The sequence below is a fragment of the Lissotriton helveticus genome, chromosome 1_1 (genome assembly GCF_964261635.1).
Source record: "Lissotriton helveticus chromosome 1_1, aLisHel1.1, whole genome shotgun sequence".
NCBI lineage: Eukaryota > Metazoa > Chordata > Amphibia > Caudata > Salamandridae > Lissotriton > Lissotriton helveticus.
In genome coordinates, this window is record NC_136057.1 from 164,955,602 (window position 1) to 164,979,814 (window position 24,213).

Genomic DNA, 24,213 nt, shown 5'->3' on the forward strand with positions numbered 1-24,213 from the left:
CTGCAAAAAGTGCCTTCTACACCTTAAAACACATCTAAAATAATCCTTTATCCCTTCTGAAGACTGTAATTCAAACCCTTGTCCTATCCAAGCTGGACAACGGCAATGCAGCAATTACAGCCAGTTCAAAAACCCACCTTCTGCCAATGAACTCAACTCTCAATGCAGCGGCGAGACTGATCTATGGCTAGAGATGATTCACCCACATCAATCCCACTCTAAAGAAACTCAACTGGTTACCAATTGAAGCGAGGTGTATTTTCAAAACAGCATGTATGATAAACTAAGCTCTCTATTCGGGATAACCTACCTACCTTGCTAACTGATTTTCCTAAAGCAGGCCAAAAAAGACCTTTACGAAGCTCCAACACCCTTCTCCTCATCTGTTCCGAATTAAAAAAAAATCCCCACCCGATCCTTCTCCAGAAATGCCCTGAGAATTTGGAATGTCCTTCCTAATGAACTGCATGATAACCAATCCTACCTTCACTACAGGAAAAACTTAAAACTGTCTCTTCTCAACAAATTCCTAAACTAATCCACCCCAACTAGCTTGCTTGTCCACCTCGCACCCCGACAAATGAATTCACTGATCACTCTGATCTCTTTCCCAACCCCCTCTGGATACCCCTCCCCGCCATATACTATATTAATATTTGCTCCTTTCCTGTATCCATCTCCTGATCCCGAGCCCTCTGTACGTGCTTCATGCCCTACATTGTATGCCTACCGTAAATGTTGCACATGTAACTCCTGTAAATCCACGTCCTTTGGTCATAGCTCCAGTAATCGATTTATATGTAATTCTTGTAAAGCACTCTGATGTCCTCAGGTCTAGTATGCATTATATCAAACTCTAAATAAACCACAATAGCAGATATCACCCTCGGACCAATGCCACCCATAACCAAAGATACAGATATTACACTGAGGCCAACCATACCCATAACCACAGTGCCAAGTATTACACCAAGACCAGTGACACCAGTAAGCACAGTTCTGAGTATTACACCCCTAGGAATGGTACCCATAACGACAGTATCAGTTATTACCCCAAGACCTGTGACACCTGTAACAACCAGTTCCAGGTATTGCACCCAGTCAAGTGGTATCCATAACCCCAGTACCAGATATACGTGTGAGACCAATAATGCCATAACCACAATACCAGGTATCACCCTCAGACCAATGATAGCCATAACTATAATATCACCTATCGCCCTAATGGTACCCAAAGTTCCGTGTATCACACCAAGAAGAGTGGTAACCACAGCCTCAGTACCAGGTACTATCCCAAGACCAATGAACCCAATAACCACAGTTCCGGGTATTACACCCAGACAAGGGGTACCCATAATAACCACAGTATCAGACGTATAGACGCATTGACACTGACACCAATGACACCAGTAACCACTGTAAAAGCTATACCTGTGACACCAATGATGCCATATCACATTACAAGGTATCATCCTGGGACCAATGATGCCATATCACATGACAAGGTATCACCCTGAGACCAATGATGCCATATCACATGACAAGGTATCACCCTGGGACCAATGATGCCATATCACATGACAAGGTATCACCCTGGGACCAATGATGCCATATCACATGGCAAGGTATCACCCTGGGACCAATGATGCCATATCACATGACAAGGTATCACCCTGGGACCAATGATGCCATATCACATGACAAGGTATCACCCTGGGACCAATGATGCCATATCACATGACAAGGTATCACCCTGGGACCAATGATGCCATATCACATGACAAGGTATCACCCTGGGACCAATGATGCCATATCACATGACAAGGTATCACCCTGGGACCAATGATGCCATATCACATGACAAGGTATCACCCTGGGACCAATGATGCCATATCACATGACAAGGTATGACCCTGAGACCAATGATTGGTGCTCATGGTTACACTGGGAAAACAGAGTGTTAGAGAAGCACTTCAGGTGCAGCTCCATGCCTGCTCTGAGATGACAGCAACGCCCTCTAGTTTATTCTTGGGTGACATAAGTTTTCATTAATGATACTTAGTGGCTCATTTACAAGGAGCTTGTTCCACTGTTTATTTTGACACACCAGCGGCGCTTTCTTTGTTCCATATTTACAAGTTGGCCCATCTAGGGGTGCGTCACTTTTCGTCGGCCTGCGTTGGGTATTAACCCCTTCGCCGGGAGGGAGGGGGGCCGCGCGCGGCGCCGCGGTGCTCATGACGAGCTCGGCTCATCATGCAACACAGTGGCGCTGTGCTCATGACGCTCGTCATGACCACGCCCGTTTCTGTAGAACGCTCAGCACAGCAGGGGAATTATCCCCACGTGTGAGCGCCGTGGCGGTCAAGCACAGCGCCACCGTGCCTCATGACGAGCTGAGCTCCTCATGAGCATGCAAGGTGTTAACTTTGTTGGAATCAGCTGCTTTGCATTAGAATTAATATAAGCAAGGTAGGCGTTCCTACTTAATATCCTCTGTAAAACTGGTGCAGTGATATTTGTGTCTTTTTGGAAAAGTGACGCATCGTCATGAAGCAGCCCACTGAGCTTGCAACACCTCAAAATTCCTGCGCCTCTAAAACCCAGACGTACGAATGATGCATTGGCTGTGGCATAAGAATCTGACCAACTGAAGTCACTTCTAACAATGTAATCCACAAGGAAATCACGTCCCCTTAACAGGCCAGTGCAACACAAAAGGTAAGTAGCAGAGTAAATGTCACATTACACAACATGAATGACTTGTATCCGATTCCGCACACATAGTAATCTCACACAATATGCCACACATATGTATGTATAGTGGTACACGGAAGTACACTTCGCCCACTTGTATGAGAGACATACAGGACCAATATAATAGAGTCCAAGGGAAGTTTTTCACCTTTTCACACTTAATTACATTGGTTCCTATACTGTAGGCTACTTGCGTCAGTCGATACTGGCGCATCGCCTTTGGTTTTTTGACTCATTGCTTTACTTGAGTCAGTGTTATGTCCAACTACAGCAATTCACCACATTTGGGCCTGATGCCTTGCGGCATCCTTCCCAAAGATCCGTCAGTATTTCTGGTGCATTTGTGGGCCGTTGCACCATGGAGCTCTGCATTGTAAATACGGCGCATCCATGGCGTCGTAAGGAATTTTGGCACAGGCGCAAGTAATTTTCATGCATCGATGCATCATTTCTTGTAAATAAGGCCCTTGTGGGCACATGCATCATTGTCAATTGCATTCGCAAACGGTGCGAATCGCAATTTTCGGCCGTTTGCGAATACAATTGACAAAATTGGGATGCATCAGGTTTTTCGCAATTTTAGAAATCGCAATTATGTTGCGATTTCTAAAATTGCGATTGCATTTAAGAAATCGCAATTTGAGATTTCTTAAATGCAATGCATGAACATTTTAAATTTGCGAATTTGCAAATAGGGAGAGGTAAATTACCATGAAGTTGACCTTCATGGTAATTTGCAAAAACTTTCAAAAATGCACAAAAGTGCATTTTTGAAAGTTTCATTTTACACACACACATGCCCTTGGGGCATGTGTGTGTGAAAAATGCACTTAAAGTTATATTTCAGGGGTGCAGGGGGGGTCCTTTGGACCCCCCCTGCACCCTTGAAATTGCATTCTCAATTTGCGATTCGCAAATTGCTAATCGCAAAGTGAGAATGACTTCCCATTCATTCCTATGGACCTCTAGGCCCATAGGAATCAATGGGAAGGGATTCCTTAATTGCGATTCGCAAATTGTGAATCGCAATTAAGGAATTTTAAGAAATCGCAAAAAAAATGCGATTTCTTGATGCATAGCCTTTTGCGATTTCTTAATTGCGATTCCTTCATTATCGTAATTAAGAAATCGCAAACGGCAACAATGATGCATGTGGCCGTTAGAGTGGTCTCAATGATCTTGAGATTACTGACCTGCCTCCAGTTCATGAAGTTTTCTAAGTTACCCTTATCATACCCTCGAGTAGTTTCCTCGCACGGATGACAGCTTTCTGCAGGTAGCTCTCATATATTTTATATGCAAGTGAATTACTCGCTTGGCTTTTTTTGCATTGTGAATACTCTAAAACCGTGTTGCTATGGTAACTTAGTAGATTTTATTTTACGAATGCATACTTTGATTAGCTTTTTCCCTTGAGTACTCAAAACCATTTTACGGCACTAACACACGAGAAACTGCTGCACGTGGGCGCAGACCTTGCTTAGCTTTTCCCCAAATGACTCAACAAACCACACGCACAGAACTGGTGAACGTGGCTATGTTCGTGTGCGAGACCTTCCCGTGCCGGTTTATGGGTGCTCGACATAGGTTTCACAACATTGTGGCTCCATTGTTGGAACGTTTGAACCTTTTCCTGACTTTTCATTTCTCAGGTGCAGGGCCTTCCAGAGTGTTATCCTCTTGGGGACCAGGGCGGTCCTCACCTCACACTCACTTGCATCCTGAAAAGTGAACAGAGAAGCAAAAAATCTGAGGCAGATGAGACCCCTGAACTGGGTGTCATCAGACCATTCTGTGCTATTTTCAGCCCTTGTAAATTTGCCCTGAAGGAAGCTGGGGTGGAATTGTCCAGCTCCTGGAATTGACCAGGTGTCTCAGAGAACAAGGGGGAACCACACAGTGAGCCCGATTCACAGAATGAATTTAAGACTCAATCCTAAACTTACTACTATTTTGGTATTCACAGAATGCACTTACTACTTTTGGCATTCACAGAATGAACTTACTACTTTTGGTAGTCACAGAAGTTAGGATTTTGTCTTAAGTCTGTCTTAAGTTTGTCTTAACATAAACTTAAGACAAAATCCTAACTTCTGTGACTACCAAAAGTAGTAAGTTCATTCTGTGAATGCCAAAAGTAGTAGTAAGTTTAGGATTGAGTCTTAAGTTCATTCTATGAATCGGGCCCAGTGTATTTATGGTTCATCAGTCTGATAATGAGTACAGGGCTATATTTTCAAGCCCCTTGGGCCACCAGAGCGTCACTTTTTGACACTCCGGCAGAGCAGTTTGCCTGCCCATATTTACACTGTTAATCAAAGCCACCCTGCGTGGCATTTCATGGCCTTGTAAATATGGCCCTCTTTCATGCATTACTCTGCTTCAAGGGGTTTTTTCCATGCTTGTTGCTGTGGGTGCTCCCACGCAACATCTATGGATTATGACGCATTCACAGATTTACCAGGTTTTGTAAACCTGAGAATGCGTCAGATTCTAACGCCTCCCCAGGCGAGGCGTAGGAGCGGTGCAACGAGGAGAAATATCTTTATTCCTCTTCGTTTTTTTCCTCTTTCTATGTGTACTGCATTCTGCACCACACATAGAAGGAGGAATATGGCATCTATAATTGTTTATGATCGGGAAGGTGTCCCTTCCTGCACAAAAACAATTGTTCCTGCAACGTGGGCACCCTTGCACCATCGTGCAAGGGTGCCTGCGTTGGTGCTACGCATCCAATTGCGCCAGTGCAGTGGAAAGCAGAGGGATGCGTCTTTTTGTAAATATGACACATCCCTGCACTTTCCTGATGACACAACTTGGTGCAGCAAGATGGCTTGCAGCGCTACGCTGTGTCATTATCTTGGAAATATGCCCCTAAAGCTTTTGAATGTCACGTTTCATACCTTAATTCTGGAGTAGCACTCCCTGCCCAAGGGCTGCTCAGTAATAAGGTTCAGGGTGTCACCCTTCATTGCTGGATACAGTGGCCCTCATTTATAAAAAGTGACACATCGCACTTTTCATTGCGCCCTCCTTGCAATACCAGTGATGCTTCATATTTACAGTATGACACATCATGTTGCAAGGAGTTACAGATACGTCAGTATTTCTGATGTATCTGTAGGAGCAAAAATGACGCATTGTTGGAGTGTGTCACAAAAGTGATGTAACTCCAGCAATAGGTCATTTACACATGGCAAGTCCCATTTTAAATGCGCCTGTGTCACTCTTATGCCTGACATGAGGCAGGCATAAGATATTGACGCATTTGCGTCCTAGAAGTGGTGCAGTGAAATCTTATAGATTTCACTGCATCACTTCCACGACCCTTTCATGCTTCAGAACGCCCCCCTGCATACATTATACGTGGTGCAGGTATAATGTGGCGCAGGGGCTTACAAAGTGACACATCTACCTAGATGCGTCACTTTGTAAATATGACGCAACATGGTGCATTTTTAGGCTGCTGGTGCGTCACAAAAAGTGACGCACCGGCAGCGCAAAAGTGACACAGGGGCTCATATATAAGCCCCAGACTTCTAAGATCAAATTTGTATCCTCATGCCTGCAGAGGTCCAGTGCGCAGGAAACCAGCCGCCATCTTTTCAGCCGCCTTAGATGAACTGGATAGCAATTACAGGTACAAGTCTGATTCCTGGATCAGAGGAAGGAGCATGCTTCAAGGTGCTAACAGGGAATGCTGGTGTTCCCCTGGTTTTTATTCAAGTCCTTTACAAAGAGGCCTGCCTTCCCTACTCTATCCTGATTCTGATTGGGTTTGACATTTTAGAGGATGTGATGTTAAGCCTTTTATTTCCTGTAATTGGAAAACATTGTTGGCCCGGCTTTCAAGGAACCGCCCCCTTTAAACATCAATTCCACCTTCTACTGCTGTCTACATGTCAGCATGGCACCCTGAGGTGCTTCTGTTGACATTCTGTGGAGGTGTTTTGTGTCTGTCCTCACAGGACAAGAGGTGTTAGCCTGGCTCCCCGCCAAACATGCAGCTATCGTCTTGCCACCCTCTGGATTCAGCAAAAAAGTGCTGCTCCTGGGTACTCGGGGTGCTGGGCATGAGTGACTCAGTGCATGAGATGGAGGATTGTCCCTGGATGCCTTTGCTGGCTTGTTGATTGGCTCCCACCTAGGTTGTCAAGGTATGTGTGTTCCTTACTCCCTCTATCTAAATGTTGTGACATAAGAGCCCATGATCAGATACCTTGACTAACATAACGTGTATTTATAAAGCGCATATTCACCCAGAATGTATCTTGGCACTGAATAACAGATATGTATTGTTACCCAACTCAATGGTACTCACTTTATCGACTTCAGAAGTATGGACGGCTGAGGGGACCTGCTGGAATCTGAATATGTGCCCATGAGGTCGACCACATACCCCTACAGTGGATGCATTACTCCACTAAACCACCAGACCCACCTAACACATGGGTCCTCATTTATGAGGTTTTGCCTTAGGGTAGAGCTGCAGGCCTCCCAGCTGCGCTGCCCCACGGTAAAAGAAAAGGGCAGCAATGCGCTGTATCTATGAGATACTGCAAATTTCTGTCCCTTTCCTCTGCGCAGGCGCACAATGGGCAACTTTTCTGCACAAAACAATCACAAGAGTCGTTTTCCTTTTTCTATGTGTGCTGCAGAATTCAGCACACATAGAAACAGGAAAAACGAGGCGAAATAAAGATATTTCTCCTCGTTGTGGCTCACTTGCGCCTCCCCTTGGGAGGCTTACCTTTTTGGTGCTGCCTCAGATTTATGACTTCTCATAAATCTAGGGCAGTGTCAAAATGCAATGGATGTTTCTGGGAACACCCTGAGCAACACCCACTGCATGCCCCTGTAATGCAGAAAACTATGTTAAAGGAGCCTGCTTTTTACGCTGCAGCAATAAGCCAAAAAGTGGCTTAGTGATGCCTCGTAAATATGGAGCAGGCACCTGCAACACGGAATGTCACAAAAAGTGACGTTCCCGTGGCGCAAGGGGCCTCATAAATGCTCAATAGGTGCTCATTCTGGGGCAGCCCAGCCTAACATCCCATGAGAATGGGGTTGTGCCCCCAGTTACCAACAACAAACCACTATGATAACTTTTAGAGACAGTGCATGTGCTTCAGATAGAACAGCAGAGAACATAGAGGAGTGGCATAGTCACTGCTTCATATCTCTCTGTGGGTGGGCAGCGGGCCCTGAAGCCCCCAACAAGGTGGTGCTGCAACAAACTGCACGTTCCATGATGGAGACTTTCAGTGTCATCTGATGGTGTGGGGGTGCACTGTGCTCCTGCACAGATACTGTAATCAAGGCCAGTGCTGCCCTCTCAATGTCTGTGCAGGGGCAAAGCTTCCTTTTCTTAGGTAACAACAGTTCCACCCATGAGGAGACTGCTGGAGGGTCCCCCTGATCATCTTTGTCCCCTCCAAGGATTGCCTTTGTGGGATGACTTTTATCAGAAGGACTTTGGACTCAGAGGTTCTTCTTACACTAGTACAAGGTCGCAGTGGGTGCTCGTCCTCTTAGCACAACTGATGGACAGCTGGGCCTGCTGTGAAAATTATCAACCGGTACATGCCCAATGCATCCCTCCACATTCACTGTCCTGCTGTTGATATGAAAACCCTTAGGAATCTTAATGAACTGAACATAAAAGTTTCCAGTCTAAGACTATAGCAATCAGATCAGCTCAGATGGAGTTTTGAATTTGGCCTCAGAGTGCAGTCACAAGAAGCTGATGGGTTGGGATGCTACCCCGAGAGATTGCCTGTGGTGAGACAAATTGCAAGTATTCCTCCCATCACCTTTTCTGTGTTGATGGACCGCCCTAAGTGGCAAGGGTATTCCCAGACGTGGGTCCGATTCTCAAGATTCCACTGGAACCAAGCTATACCTGGCTGATGAGCCCAAAACTGGTAAAACCTTGCTTGTGTTCTGGCCTGATGAGGACCTGGCCTTGCAGTTCGGGCTGGGCTAATCCCATGAGGAGCAGGGTCAAGACTGATTTGCATATGGCAGAGTCCAAAACGGAGGTGACTTGGTGAGCAAAAGAGTTATGGATTGGGATGCTATCCGAGCAATTGCCAGTGGTTAGACAAATTGAAAGCATTCTTCCCATTAACCTTTGTATGTTTAACAAGCAGCCAATTTACAGAATCTTCATATAGTTGTGGTCCTTTCCAAAGATTCAAACTTTATAGTTGATGAGGTGCCTTCTGTTGGGACCAAGTGTCCTCTGTTTGGCTCCGGAGATCTGTAGTTCCCTGCCTGCATTTCTATTGTTTTTCCCCAGTGAGCCCAACAATCACAAGTTCACTAGGCTTCACACCCTTTGCTGGCTTGAAATCCCATAAATATGCAGTCATTTAAGGAGGGCCCTAGATTCATCCTCATTTTAGAGAGCAGCTACTGCCTCACTGCCCAGCTATGGAAGACTGGCATTAGTGGCAGCATGATTGATAATGAAGGGGGAGGGCGATGTACTTGTCCACCCAGTTGTACTTCAGCTGTTTGGTTTTTTTTTTATATTTTTTTTATTTTAACAGTAAGACAAGAGCAGGCAATACAAATATCAGGTGTCTCGCAGTGAAATACAGAACAGGGCCAGGCGGGGGAAATATACAAACAATAATCACTGTGGGGAGTAAAAAGGCCCATCACGGGTACACAGAACGGAAAAAGAAAATAAGCAATCTATTAGTCAATCAAAGCAGTCCCACCCGCGCGACCCCGTCCACAATGTGACAGGATAATTAAGCCAGCGAAGACACCCGGACAATAAAGGATTCATGAAAAATAAACAGCCCATCTCTCTTAGAAGGAAAAAGAAAAGACAAAAGGGGCCATAGAACAAAAGAAAGGCAAAATAAAAAACCCCACCCCTAACCCCCCACCCTGCACCCCTGCAATGGCTACGGCCTAACCCCACTAGCAGCGTGCCTGTCGCCCAAGAACTACCCTAAAGGAAGGGAAAAGAGAAAGCGGAGGAGGAGAAAGCAAACACACTCCCGGTCTCCCATACCCCCCGCCAACAGCAACCACCCCGAGACATGGAAAAATCAATATTTGGCAATTATACAAACCAGTCAGGGGAGGATAAACAACAACCACCCAATTCCTGTCACAATATAGGCACAACCCCGGCATTGCTAAAAGCTATTATATCGAATCCCAGCAATAAAGTTCAGCCCTGGCCAGTACGGTCCGTCAGAAGAATCTTTGCCACTCGAGCCGCCATTTTGATGGAAAAGGCAAAGCGTCCATAAAAGTTCTTGTCAGCACAGGAGGATCGAATACAGGATAAAAGTTCACGGCTCGAACAAGGAAAGATGTCCAAGAACAGCGAGTATCCCAAACCATCACCAAGGAACTCGTAACCACATGGAAGACCGCCTATAGATGTGTTAGGCGGCAGCTGGATCAGGCAAGAGACGCTAGCGAAAAGCACGGGCTGGCTTGTCGGTAATAGGGGACCGTCAAGGTTCATGAATTCCGGTTTATGCACGGGGACCTCGACCTCTGATGTGCAGTGCACCGCTGGTACCACCTCTAGCTGGAAACTAAACGAGGTGTCGTCCTCAGGTTCCAGGATACCGTCCACTTTCACCATCAGTGTCCGGAACACAGCGACTGTGTGCGAATGGAGCGCCCCAATGGCGGCCACAATGGCCTGCAGCGATGGCATGCCTTCCGTCCGCTCCATCCCCTCTCAATAGGCGATAGAGCCGGACTTGAACCCCGGAGGCCGGCTGCTCCGGAGTTGCAGGCCACGCAAATCTGATATCAAATAATGGGCGCTCCTCGTCTTACAGAACACACCTTCGCCGTCAGAGAGGGCCCCAGCCCGTCGACCCCGGGCAGGCAGCAAGGTCTCCGGGCACCGGACCCCCACCACAGCAGCCGGCGTGGCACGCTGGGGTGTCCTCGGTGTAGATCGTTCAAAGGATCATCACAAATAGTCAACAATTCAGGCACTCTTCGGGAGACCGGGCTCAGTCCAGGTCTCACGGCCGATGTTGTTCAACTCTGACCCGGGTAGTCCAGAAATCGAGGCCCCGGCTTCAACACGGTGTTAGGCCGAGAATGGAAACACAACGTATCTTCGTCAGCCGATGAGGTAAAAATCTCGGGATTGCACCTTTAGAAGCAATAGACCTTCATGAACAAGGAAATCAGGTGAAAGGTCAAGATTGAAGACAGGATAGTCGAGCTGCTGGCGGAGGTCGGCGGAGCCGGGAGCTTACGCGGCCATCTTGATTCGTCCACAGCTGCTCACTCCTTCAGCTGTTTGTTGTCCTTAATCTGTGTCCTTTGAGGGCTATATGTGAAGGGTGAATGTGTACAATTACATGTGTCTGTGGCTTAATGTGAGGTCTGTGTTCATGTCTGATTAAGGGTACGATGTGTGACAATTTGATTCCCATTGTGACTGAAGTAAAATAAAATGGTGGCTGGGCTTACACAAGGCCGCCTAGATGTCTCTGTTCCCTTCACCCTCCGTGCTGCTCCACAAGGTATGATGCAGGCAAGGGATTTCCTGCTTTCACAATGAAAAATAATAATTTCTAAAAGGAAGCTTTCTTCCCCGATGCTTGTTCATGTAGCATATCAACCAAAGAAAAAGTGTACCAATTTGGTACTTTTTAGGGGCTATTGAACCCCTTTTTGACAATACTGGCCAGCCTATTTTTGCGGTCAGATTTCGTGCGATAATAGGCATACTATATATCCACATTAATCTTGTAGAGTGTAGTAGGGATCGCATCTAGGTCCTGATGAGAAACGCAGTGGGGACTGCGTTCGAAACATGTCGACCAAGTAAGGAGTATAATTCACCCCCCACTTATTTCATTCCCTTTTTTAAGATTTCCAGCTAGGGAACTGAATAAAGTGTATTTTTTCCACTGCCAGGAAACTTTTTATCTCTCTTTTTATAATCCTCACTTTCCCTATCACTCTCACAAATTTCATCACACACATAGTCTTTTCACATAAAAAAGTGCTCCCGCGTAGTCGTAGGAGGGACGGGAAGACCCCTATGATGAAGCATGATACTATGGGACTCATAGTGTGTGAGGGGTATTTTAAAAACACATAGTGCTTCTCTCTAACATCTCCAGAGAAAAGCCTTTTTCACCTACCACAAAAGCAATTAAAAATTAAAAAATAAGATATACAGGATAGAATCCCATTGTTTATATAAAGTCTAACAGGAGGTATTTCTATTTGCTGAAAACTACTATCCTTCCTCTTTTGTTGTTTTTGACAATATAAAATGAAATATACATTTTATTAATTAAGTAAATATGAATAAAAAAGCAAATTTGAATATTAAATGTTTTAAAACACTCCGTAAATGTGTAGCAAGTTTAAAGGGGAATCTATAAATGAAGGGCCTCATTTATGAGAAGTGACGCATCACAATGTGTCCTTTCACATGGGGCAAGCCGCATGTGAAAGGGCTTGCTTCAGTCTTACGCCTGCTATGAGGCAGGCGTAAGATATTGACACATTTGCGTCCTAGAAGTGGCGAAGTGAAATCTCATAGAGAGACCATTGATTAAGGGGTATTGCTATATTCTCTGGGTTCAGATTGTCTAGCCTGCATCACTTTCTTAAGAAAGCCTTGCAGTGTTCTGCTTTGCTACACTGAGAGAGTCAAGCATTAAAGAGATAACCCGTTTTGATCCCACGGTACTACGGCTGAGATCATTAGTGGTAACTGACTCCAATTTTCACACCTAGAGCCCAGTTACATGGGACTTGCCAAGGACTTCAAGAACAAGATCTGCCTTCTCTGAAAACCTGTCCAAGACCTAGTTTGCTAGGTGAGTCTCTGACAGACACACTGGTGAACCAATAGCTAATGTTGAAGCATATTAACAAGCGGTAGCGATAACTATTGCGGGCCGCGCCTAGCGCAAGTTTCCCTATCGCTGGAATCCATCAACAAGCTAGCGCTGTATTTACAACGCTTAGCACATTGGTGATGAAAATTCCAGTGACAGCAGGGACATGTCCCAACATCGCTGGAAAACCAGCGATGTTCCCTGCTAAACAGCAATGACCTTGCTGATACGACCCTGTGGTCGTAACCCCACATTCCACCTCCCATGCAAAGTATGCCTTACACTGAATTTTAGCAGACGTTAAAATCCAGCGTTAATGGCTGGTTAGCGTGATTTTGTTTATCACTACGCCCGCCGGGGCATTGTTGTAAATATCGCGAAGCTGCCTTTGCGATATTTCCCCATTGAGTCTATTGAGGCACGCCTACTTTGCATCTCATTAATGATGCGATGCAAAGCAGGTGCTAAATCACGGAAACACGCACTAGTGTGTCCTTGCTAATATTGCTATAACATTATCACCGCTTTTCGGCCGAAAACGGATGCTAAAGCGGCGATGATTTTATCGCGACCCCTTGATAACCTGCCCCGTTGTTAGTTTGAACATGAGCAGTAATTGACCATTTGAAAGGCTGATGAAGGCCCCTTGAGAAGTGCCCGTAGTATACTGTTGTGCTGACACTGCAAGGCTAAACATTGTATGGAAAGATGGCTCCCCAGTTGGGCCAGAGGAGGCTTTGAGCCAGATCAGTGCTGGTTGGTTGAATACCAAAGCTTGTGCCTTAAGAGCAGAACTATGGTACTATGAAGTGAGGATGTCTCTCTTTGTCAGATAATGGAGTCTTAACTGTATTAGATTAAATAAACCAGCCTGCAAGACTCACAGACGGGGGCCGTGAGCTGCTATCCCAGATCCTCTAAAGTGAGGCAGAGGGTTGCAGGTGCTGCTTCCCGTTATGTAGAGATGTAATGTTCCCAAAAGAGATAAGTCTTTAGCTTCTTTCTGAAATACAAGAAGAGTGAGGAAGCTTCAATCCTTATAATCCATGCTCTATACCAGGCGGATTGCAGGTGCAAAGGACACAATCATGAAAGACAAAGAGCAACATAACACCTATGGACCTCAGGTTTTGTGGAAGGTTGAGGTGTGAGTCTGTGGCCCATGGTTGGAGCAAGTATGGGAGTGCTTTAGTTACAGCTTTCAGAAGTCAGCTACAAGGGAGACCTTGGCTCTAAAGAATGTTGCAAGGTTTCAGGCATATTCCAATGAGGCCTTGCCAGATAATTAATTGTTTATATAGTTGGATAGGAAAGGTGTCTGCGTACTTTGCAAGAGTGACAGAAAGACATGATGCCTAGAAAGGGAGGCTTGTCTTTGAGGCAGTGTGGAGCTGAGAAGGTCAGGCACTTGAGCAATGACGTGCTACAGAACATGTGTGTCCAAATGGGCAACCAATGTACCTGCCATACACACAAAGCATCATGGGCCCTTCAGAGCCTCATAGTTGCCTGTTTCAGGAAAGCTGCTGTGGGTGCAGGATGTTATTTGGCAGACTGACAACGAGTGCACTAATTTACACCAGCATCCCTACCTGCCCATGCAGAGCTCATCCAGCCGGTCTGTGGCTGGGGCTTGACAAGGGGTGCAAGGTCAGAGTCCACCCAGAGCTTGCTCCATCATTTGACTTCTCACACTGCAAATAATCATTGTCTTCTACTGGAACTGCAGACTGTGCCCGGGACCAGGGTTCAATTCCCGACGCGGCAGGGTCCTGAGCCCAAAATGTCCACGGACTCGATAATTCTCGCCTCGATGCCTATTCTAGTCATGGGGTCCCACGCTGCAACTCTGGGCAATAGTTGCTTAATCTCCACTACGGCGGCCCACCCGCTGCGGGATGCCTGGCTTTCACCCTGGGGATACCCAGTAGGGGTTATCTCACAGGGAAAAGCCAGGACGGGTTCCCAAGGCAAGCGCCTTGATGCCTTCGGGTGATACGTGCGCTATATAAGTCGCAATACATACATACATACATACATACATACATACATACATACATAAGTAACTGGAGATAAGGGTGAGGAGTGTAGGGTTTGCCACCGGGGATCACTGGTGCAGCCCCAGAGAGTGCTTGCCTTACAGGGGTGGCATTTTATATATCACTGATGCACACAGAAGAGCACTGAAAACAGCAGGGCTTCCCTCTGTTATGTAGTTCTGTACCCTGAAAAGGAGTGCCCCAGGTGCATGTTTACTGTCTCACATTGAAGAATGAGGCTTTCTCCTGCCACCTGCCTCTTACACTAACAGCTGTGTGAGGCCTGGGTCATGCCTGAGCCATACCTGGCCAGCAGCACATCATCTGCTGGTAATTAACAGTCTTTATCAGGATGTTGCTGCATGCAGGAGTCCTAATTAACATTCAGATATTGCATGAATGTGGCTACACACCTCTCCTCAATGGAGGTGTGTGCCGACAGAAGCTATTTCAAGGAGAGAGGCATTAATGTAACTAAGTGGTGCGGCAGGAGTGGACGCTGATTCACCAAAATCCACTGTGTAGGAAGTTGGGCATTAGGTTGCGTGTCCAATACTGGGAACCATGCATCCCATTAGAACGCCTGACTGTCTCAGGGGTAACAAAGCAGAGTTGTCCAAGGCCTACTCAGGGGAGGTGGCTGGGGCTAGTAATCTTCATTCAATGGCACCTAATAACAATATATAAATGATTGACCAGTCAGCCCTCTTGCTTTAGAAAAAGGAAAAGTACATTTATTCCACACTCACTTTTAAATACCACACCTTAATTTACAAATATATACATTAAGTGAATTGAAAATACCATAGAAGATATTGCACAATCACTTTGAACCCCTCCAAGGGGTCATACAAACATATAAGGCATGTCTAATGGCTTGGTCAAAGATTCAAGATCAACAGACCACATGTCAAAAACTAGGGGTGAATGGAACTTGACAAGTTTCACTCCGCAGAATTCCGCAGAGTTACATGAAAATTCCATGACATTCTGCAGAGTTCCGCAAATAGACAGAAATCGGCACGTTGCGCTGCACATGCTGATTTTCACAACCAGGAGCTTGTTCCACACTGAAAAATAGGACAAACTCATTACACTGCTGCTCAAGTAGATTTCCTACTCGCGCTACAGCTTTCTTAACGTGAGCGGTCGCGACCACCCTTGGCCGCCTGCGCATGGAAACCCACCACGTGCCCTCCTAGCGCCGGAAAATCGCTCTAGGAGACACCAATTCTTGCTCACCAAGTTACCGCTGGTGTGCCGCACATGAGAAAAAACTGCCACGCGGCAGTTGGTATAATTTGGTTAGAACTCTCTGTTACATGAATAATAGTGGAATTTATCTCCCACCCCTATTTAAAACACTATCATTTTGTGCATAAGTCCAATAATCCATATTAACATGTGTAAATGGGCTTACTACTGTTAATAAAGCATATTCACTTTGATCCTCCAGGTTCCTCTCCCCCTCATCTGGGGCCGCCGTCACTTTCCACTGTTCCTGCCCCTGCTGAGTCGCAGCTCCGGGTATTATACCTTAACACTCGCTCCATGGTCAGGCATCAAGCCGATATTTTCCATCTTCTTATGACGGAGAGGCCAGACGTCCTCTTACTATCTGAGACCTGGCTCACTGACGACTCCCTCCCCGACATCCTCGCTGCACTACCCCCAGACTACTTTTTGTTGAACACCAACCGTCCTGGAGGCCGCTCCGGTGGAGGGGTGGCAGCAGTAATACGTAACAATCTTAAGATTATCACCTCTGCCAATATGACCCTCCCCGACGTGGACAACCTGGTCCTCCGTCTCGGGACCGAGGTAGGCGCAGTTACCCTTATAGTACTTTACCGCCCCCCCACCCCATGCCTTCCTTCCCCTCTTCTTTCACTGAACAGTTAACCAACCTTGCTACCTCCTCCCCCCGTACTATCATTGTTGGGGACTTCAATTACTGGTTCCAGAACGAGGATGCCGGCCCCCATGCCACCGAACTGTTCGAGGGCCTCTCGAGCCTGAACTTTATGCAACTAGTCAGGTCTTCCACTCATAGTGGCGGCCACATCCTCGACCACATCTGGGTCCACGGGGTTTAGTCCTCCTGCCCACTTATAAAACCTTGTGTGTGGTCCGATCATTTCTTAATTGACACCACCTTCTCGGCCGTTGGCCAGATCAGGACCCCACTGCAGGAGGGTGGCACCGCACGCAAGTGGAGAGCCGCCGACTCCTCTAAACTTTTATCTCATCTTTCTCTTACCCGCCCCCTGTTCCCCATCGACTCTAGCACTGACGAGCTTCAGGGACATGTTTCTGACTGGCTCATTACAGCCAGCGATATTTTTGCCCCTCTAACTAAGTTCCCCCGATCCCGACACTGTCACTCCCACAAATGGTTTACCCCTCACCTTAAGACCTTGCAGTTAGAACTCCACCGATTCGAGCATAGGTGGAGGAGAGACTACTGCTTATCTAGCAGAAGCGCATATGTGGCCGCGCGGAATCAGTATAAAACAGCCATTTCCGCTGCCAAAAAAGCTTATGCCTCAGATAAGATCTTATCTGCCCCCTGCAAGTCTAAGGAGATTTTTAAAGTCCTCAATAAATTCACTTCCGACCCCAGGACACTTCCGACTCAGGCTCCTACACAGGAATCTTGTAACGCGCTGAGCACTTTCTTTGTTCAAAAAATTGCTTTGATCAAAGATACCATCCCGACTATCCCCCCTGGCATTGGCTCCGTCTCCCCCCCCCACAAGGCTCTTTCTTTTACGCTGTTCCCCCCCTTAGACCCCACCGCTTTGGCCACACTGGCCACCCGTGTTAAATCTGGATCCCCAGACGATTGCTGTCCTCCCACCATACTACGTAACATCTGCCACTCTCTACCTGACTGTATCCTTCCCCTGCTGAATTCTTCTCTTTCGTCCGGTACGGTACCCCGCTCCTTCAAGGAGGCCGTGCTGGTGCCTCTATTGAAGAAGCCTGGGGCTGACCCCGCCGTTCCGGCGAACTACCGCCCCATCTCTCTTTTGCCTTTCTTCTCTAAAATCTTGGAAGCCCATGTCACCACCTGTCTCTCACAGTTCATCGAGAGCTCCAATTTTCTTGAGGCCATTCAGGCCGGCTTCAGACCCGGCCACTCTACGGAGACTGTCATCTTGGCTGTATTGGATGCCCTGAGAGACGGTGCTGACAAGGGTACCCCCCAGGCCTTGGTTTTATTAGATCTGTCGGCTGCTTTCGACACGGTGGACCACAACATCCTTCTCCACCGTGTCGAGCAAGCTGGCATCCAGGGCCTGGCGCTGGCATGGGTCAAATCCTTCCTGACCGGGAGGTCTCAGACCCTCAGCCTGGGCACGCTTAGAGCTCCTAGGGAGCATTTGCCCTGTGGGGTCCCTCAGGGCTCCTCCCTATCCCCCCTTCTCTTCAATCTTTATCTTCGACCCCTTCTTCATTCCTTGAGGCAGTGGGACGTCACCGTCTTCAATTACGCGGACGACCTGCAACTCATCTTTCCTCTTGACGCCCCCTCTGCTATTCCCAACTTTCAGGCAGTTATGTCCCACATCCTATTGTGGATGTGCCAAAACCAGCTCAAGCTGAATCCCGGAAAGACGGAGCTTCTTCTCCCTGGTAAGAGCTCTACCTACTGGGGTCCGCATTTTTGGCCGGCAGAACTTGCCCCCCCCCACCCCTGTGGCCTCGGTGAAAAGCCTAGGGGTCACTATTGACTTCGGTCTCTCCCTCGGGCCCCAGGTGGGGACAGTTGTCTCCTTCTGCATGTTCCAGCTGCGCAGGATTAGGAAGGTGGCCTATCTTCTCACTCCTGAAGCTCTCCTGCAAGTAATCACGGCCCTTGTCCTCTCCCGCTTAGATTTTTCGAATGCTATCTATAACGGTCTGCCTAAAACATCTCTTTCCAGACTACAATCTGTTCAAAATCAAGCGGCGGGATTGGCCTTTGGGATTCCGAAATGGCAATCCGCCAAACCCCTTCTTTTAAAACTGCACTGGCTCCCCGTCATCTCGAGGGCAGCCTTTAAGATCGGCTGCCTCACCTTTAAATCTTTATCCGGTTTTTGTCCCGTCATTCTGAAATCCCTCATTAGGACCTACAGTCCCTTACGGAACCTGAGATCCTCTCATCTTCACCTCTTACTCATTCCCCCTGTCAAACTCTGCAGATCCGGAGGCCGGAGATTTGCATTTCTGGCCCCCAAACTTTGGAATTCCTTCCCCCTTTCTCTCAAAACCTCTAACTCCCTCACCCTTTTCCGTAAATCCCTAAAAACTTGGCTCTTCCCTCAATCCGGCTAAACCCTTCCAGTCCCTCAGTAGTCTGCCAACGCCAGGAAACCCACGGTGTCAGCGCGCTTTACAAGTTCCCCTTACAATACAATACAATACAATACAATAATCAATGCCAGAATTATTATGTCAACAAAGCATTTTAAAATGAGCAAAACGTGTCTGTGTGCTTTTTGTTAACTTTCGGCCATGTAGAATGCAATCCTAACAACAGCCCCTAAATGGCATTGTTTACTGACCGCATAAAATGCAACCACAGCTTCAGACCCAGGAGAGCACTTCATTACATGTATCTTCCTTATACACCTTTAGGTGACATTAAATGCAAACGTAGTACAAGCCCCTAGAGAGCGTTGCACTCCCAGCTGTTGAGCAAAACCTCAAACCTTAGGAGGAGTGCTTTGAAAATGTTTGTGAAAATTGCAAAGGGGTTATAAATTTCTGCACCTCACAAACGTAGGGTCAGTTCCCAAATATTACTCCTGGGAGGCTGCTGTCACTCCTACAGCCCCCACAACAGGTCACCAATCTACAAAATGCCATAACTCGGGCCCTGTTAGCGAGATTTGAGTGATGCTTTACTCCTTTTCCTCCCGGTGGCAAGCTCTAGCCACCAGGAGTAGTTTTAGCAGACTTCCTCACCTCCAAAGTGGTGTGAGCTACAGGGAGTTGGTTCTTCTGGTTTCCTGTACCAGCCTTTCTCCTTGTTTTTATCTCTGGGCATCCTGAAAGATGGCTACACCTTGGACGTTCTTGAGCATGTTACACATGATCCACTGGAACATTGAGGCTGCAGAGTCCAAACCAAAAGGTATGCAGCAGCAATGAAGCATACCTAAGGGGAACTTAACTTGTAAGGTGCATTGACTCGAGACGAAATTCAACTTGATGGTAGGCCAATACTTACCCAAGCTTGGTGAACCACCTGCAGCCTATGGGCCCGATTCACAAAGGCAATCTGGGACAAAAGTCTAACTTTAAGACTTTTGAAATTCACAGAGGTCATTTATGAGTGTTATCTTTACGTTCGCAGTTGGGCCTGAAATCTCCCCACCCGGACCATACTCTCCGCATCCGGGCCGTACTCACCGGCTCCAGCCATACTCTCCAGCTCTAGCCATACTCTCCTGCCAGATGAAGTGTAATCAATGGACCGGACTACAATTTTTTTACAAAAAGGAACATTAGGAACGTGTGATAAATGGTAGAGGAGGTCATAAAAATCAGTTTGGACAGGGAAAAGGGTGTGGCTGGGGATCACTGACATAATATTGACGACACAAATATCGAGATACACAAATATCGAGTCAAAAATATCGATTGACAAAATATCGACTCCCTATCTTCAAACAGGTAAGTACCAAAATATCGACTCCAAAATATCGACTTACAAAAATATAGACTGTCAAAATATCGATTTTTTAAAATGTCTTAAAATTAAGTTAAAACTAATATAGTAATACATATATTTAATATAAACTTAGAAATAATTATTAAAAAAATATAATTTTAATAAATAATTTATATAATTAAAAAAATTATATCACCAAAAATTACACACACACATATATATATATATATATATATATATATATATATATATATATTTAAACATATTATGAAATAAACATATATAACATTTTAGAAAATGTTTAAAATTTATTGTTACAACTATAGTGAGTTCAACATTAGCAAAAGTGTTGGATAGCGTAGAGGTAAAATTTACTACTCCCACTCCAGTGGGTGCAACAGTAGGGAAAGCGCTGGATAGCGTAGAGGTTAAAATTACTATTCCCACTCCAGGGATGTATGACGTTACAACGCATACTTTTACAACGCCTACCATTACAACAAAACTTTTACAACGCAAAAACTTTTACAACGCATACATTTACAACGCAAGATTTTACAACGCATATACCTTTACAACGCATACCATTACAACATAAGTATTGGTAAGTATATAATAATTTTTTGAATATAAATTAATAAAAAATATTATAATATAATTTAATATAATTTAATTTTATTAAATAAATGTAATTTAAATGTAATTTTACTTTATTTTTACAAAGTACCCCTGTACCCCAAAAACCCAAAACTGACCCTGAACCCTAAAAATACCCCTTTACCCATAAACTGAAAACTGACCCTGAACCCTAAAAATACCCCTTTACCCCAAAAACTGAAAACTGACCCTGAACCCTAAAAATACCCCTTTACCCAAAAACTGAAAACTGACCCTGAACCCTAAAAATACCCCTTTACCCAAAAACTGAAAACTGACCCTGAACCCTAAAAATACCCCTTTACCCAAAAACTGAAAACTGACCCTGAACCCTAAAAATACCCCTTTACCCAAAAACTGAAAACTGACCCTGAACCCTAAAAATACCCCTTTACCTACAAACTGAAAACTGACCCTGAACCCTAAAAATACCCCTTTACCCAAAAACTGAAAACTGACCCTGAACCCTAAAAATACCCCTTTACCCAAAAACTGAAAACTGACCCTGAACCCTAAAATTAAAATATTTATCAATTAATCAATTATAATTAATTACCAATTATATTTTAATTAATTACCAATTAATAATTAATTAACAATTAATTCTAAATTATTATCAATAAATAAATTAACATATTTAATTAATTATAATTAAATTACTTCCCACCCTATTCCCCTATAAACCCACAACCCGCTACAGAAAATAAATTACTAAAATTAAAATATTTATCAATTAATCAATTATAATTAATTACCAATTATATTTTAATTAATTACCAATTAATAATTAATTAACAATTAATTCTAAATATATATCAATAAATAAATTAACATATTTAATTAATTAGAATTAAATTACTTCCCACCCTATTCCCCTATAAACCCACAACCCGCTACAGACTTATATTACACAAAAAATAAAAATTATTATTAACTTACCTTAAATTCGATATTTTTGTTGTCTATATTATGTCTAGTCGATATTATGTCCATTCTATATTTTTGATTCGATATTATGTCCATTCTATTCGATATTAATTTTCTCTAGTCGATATTTTTGTTGTCTATATTATGTCTAGTCGATATTATGTCCATTCTATATTTTTTACTCGATATTCTGTCCAGTCGAAATAATTGACTCGATATTATGACTGTACACCGTGGCTGGACATAACATCCTATCCCTGAAAAGTTTACTCCTTTGCATCATGGTACATGCAGTCCATGATTTGCGCTCCCTTCAGTATTGAGTAGTCTATGGTTTGCTCTCCCCTCAGTGTTGACTGTAGTGTGACACTACAGTCAACACTGCGGGAAGCACAAATCATAATCTGCATGTACCATAATCCAAAGGAGCAAACTTTATTGGGATATGATGTAGTGTCCGGCCACACCCTTTTCCCTGCCCAAACTGCTTTTTCATGATTTCCACAGGTTCCTAATGTTCCTTTTTGTAAAAAAATGTATTGCAGCGCATTGATTACACTTCTTCCGGCCCAAGCGGGAGAGTATGGCTGGAGCCGGAGAGCACGGCTAGAGTCGGAAAGTACGGCCCGGGTGCGGAAAGTACAGTCTGAGTGCGGAGATTCCAGCCCGACTGCGGACTTAAAGATACGACTCGTAAGTGACCTCTGGGAATACCAAAAGACTTAAAGTTAGACTTTTGTCTCAGATTGCCTTTATGAATTGGGCCCATAGTCAATAACTCTGTAATCTTAGGCAAAGGGTGAGAATCTATTCTAATTTATTTGCTTAAACTTCTGTGGTGTACACATACTCTTAAATCACCATTCTGTTTTCATGCCATAAAAAAGATGACAACCAAAATTAGAAACAACTGTCTCAATGAAACCATTGTCATACAATGTCAATAGATATTTCCTAAGTCTTCTCTGTTATTAAAAGGTAAGTCTGTTAACGTGTGCTTAACAGGAATAGTTCCATCCTTAATCTTGTGTTTAAGGCACTTGATTTTGCCAAGTTCTCCAGAGAACACGTCTGGAAAATCTGGCCCACCCCTTAGACAAATCGTGGCACTTAATTACTTAGTAATTAAATGCTGCTTGGGTTCTGGATTTCAGAACCATTTCAAATAGACCTTGGTGAAACCAACCTAAATTGTTGAGACCTTTGACAGCAACATAGACTTTACTTTCTACATGCCTTCTCTTACATTCGAGAATGTCCTCCACTTATCCCTTCAATTTGATCCTATGACCCTCATATGACACTGAAGAATGATCTGGTGGAAACAAATGTCTATTACCCTATGTACTATGAAACACTTTTTGAGTAAGTATGGTAATACTGACATCAAAATTAACCCGCAGGCATAAGCCCTTATCACTATTCTTATGTCAACAATCAGGTCTACATACTTGGTAGGATCACCTCTTCTGATGTGATCATCACAAAGAACCAAAACCATTCTTGTTCAAAATCATCAATGTCATCCCTATTACTCCATTCAGATATGCAAACAACCTTCCCACTTGTGCATTTGGGACACTGGCACACGATTTACAAAATGCCTTATCCTGTTGCAAACTGTACAGGAGACGTTTTTTGCTGAATAACAAGATTTACCACTTTTACCAGGAGTTGGATCACCACATGTAAAATAAATATTAGATTGATTAAAAACATTTTTGTGCTGCATCCTTAATGTCGTCATGGAAATGTTTCCTCCCTATGTCCGTAACACTGATAGATTTAATAGCCTTGTCCTCTAGTTCTTTACCAGAAATCTGACGTTTCGATGCTCTTTGCTGTTCTAATACACACCTCTCTAGAATGGTTTCCCATAGAAACAAGTTTTTGACAAATGCTTTTATGACTACAATGACTGAGGAACTGTACAAGTTGGTCACTAAAATTCTCAAGCTGACATTGTGCTATAAGTCTGCCAAGTGAAGTGATTTAAATGCCGTCTTCTCTTATTGTCTGTACTCTTTTGAAAAATGCATTTCTTAGAACCATAAGGCTGCTTTGAACTTCAAACCTTATTTTAAGTTTTTTTAACAACCTCTTGATAATCATCAATCACTTCACCCTCATTGGGAACCAAATCCGGTAAGTGCATGTATGTATATCTCTACCCTTGATCCACAAAGAGTGAAGAATGAGACATTGCTTCCTTTTTGCTCTAAATCTAGACACACCTATCACTCCAAGATATGTCTCAGTTAAAAGGCTACATTTAAAAATGTTAAATCCACAGTGCTTTCATCAATAATTT